The 1,833-nt window shown below is 29.3% G+C and overlaps 1 pseudogene; it reads left to right on the plus strand.

Moving 5' to 3' along the window:
• Positions 1–1,833, plus strand: part of LOC108757205 — a 6,198-nt pseudogene that overhangs the window by 1,676 nt on the left and 2,689 nt on the right.

Raw genomic sequence — 1,833 nt, forward strand, 5'->3', positions numbered from 1 at the left:
TAAGTATGAAAAACCATTAGAATATATAAAGTTAACTGGAACGCAGATGTGTAAGACGGACATTTTGTATCGATTATTATGTACGCTCGCTGATACGTATCAACATGGACTGAGAGAAGAGACGGACTATCAGTATCGAAAAGTCAAATCTTATTTACAATAGGTATATATGCCTTGTGAAGACCTTTAGTGTCAGTTTGTAAATTTAAACTATGAAACTTATAATTTATTTGTATTTAAACTGAGTTTTTATTTTATTATATATTTTTTCAATTTCTTTACTTTTCTCCATTTGTAATTTATTCTTTTAATCATGTGACTTTTTTAAAGAAATTTAACTCTTACTTTGCCCTTTATTTATTTATAAAATAATATATTATAGGACCGTATATGATAACACAAACTATAGAAATCAAAGCCTTAAACGGTCTGGCTAGATCTTAATGTTTGTTGATTCTTATGTGAATTTATATACGTACTACGTATGTAATTTCCAGAAACGCGCGCCTCGGTAGTCTAAAGGTTTGGGACGCTCGCACGAAATGCAAGAGATCCGGGTTTGACTCCCGGCCGAGATTATATTTTTTACAATAAGAATTAATTATTTACAGATTTTAATATGTCATTCAACATTATTAAGATTGTTTCGAAGATGCGAATAAGCATAAAAAATTTGTTAAATTGCTAGTCAATTTAACTCATGATATTACTGTGGTAGTGTAATGGAGTTAGCGTTTCAAGATGAAAAAATTATTCCGACGCGCGTTTCTGGGGATTACATACGTAATATATAAAAATTCACATAAGAATCATATATAAATTCACATAAGAATCATCAAGCATTAAGATCCAGCTAGACCGTTTAAAGCTTTGATTTCTATAGTTTGTGTTATAACATAAAAGATGTGAGCTTTTCCCAATTATTAATATATAGAACGTTTCGACTTTACTTAGTCATCCTCAGCTATTTAAATATAATTAGAGAAATTGTATAAGATTAAAACACACAACATTATTAATAATTTACTACAAATAAAACTAACTATTATAATTATAGAAAACTAATCAATGAAATTATATCAAAAAATTGGACAATATATTACATTGAATAAATTATTAAAAATTACGTCTTCTTTACATGATAGTTGTCGAAACGTTCTTCGTTTAAAGACGAAAAAAGTGGAGTCAACTGGATAAGATTTTTTACTTGTCTTTCTATTTATTTGTATTTACATATTTGAACAAGAAAAATCATATTATATTTTTTTCTAAGATCAAAAATAAAAAAGTTATTTAGGATGGGACATTAAAATGGGATACCCTGTATATGTGTGTGTGTGCGTGCGTGCGTGCGTGCGTGTGTGTGTGTCTTTGTGATTATTTTACGCTAAATTCATGGATACACAACTTGTTTCACTAGTGGTGCTGGCAAAACCACATTCCTAGCTGCTTTGGCGAAACGACTTGAATTATCTTCGGGCGCAGTAAAGATCGACGGACATGAGAAATTCTCGAGAAACGTTGGTAGCAATATCGAGTTATACTATATATCGCAATTTGATGCCCTACCCTCCGCGCTTACACCCAGAGAACATATATCGTTTATGATATTGAGAAGATATATATACATATATACATATAAGAATCTATAAAATAATGGATAATCATTGATTAATAATTCTAATAATAAGAATCTATAAATTAACGGATAATTATTGATTAATAATTTTTGTAATTGAAATTTTTATACCCGACGGATTACTTTTGATGTCTATTCTTTTTAGTGCGCTTTGAAAATAGGAAAAAGTAATCTGCTACATAGAAAATTCTTAG

This window comes from Trachymyrmex septentrionalis, unplaced genomic scaffold, assembly GCF_001594115.1.
Source record: "Trachymyrmex septentrionalis isolate Tsep2-gDNA-1 unplaced genomic scaffold, Tsep1.0 scaffold134, whole genome shotgun sequence".
Taxonomy (NCBI): Eukaryota; Metazoa; Arthropoda; class Insecta; order Hymenoptera; family Formicidae; genus Trachymyrmex; species Trachymyrmex septentrionalis.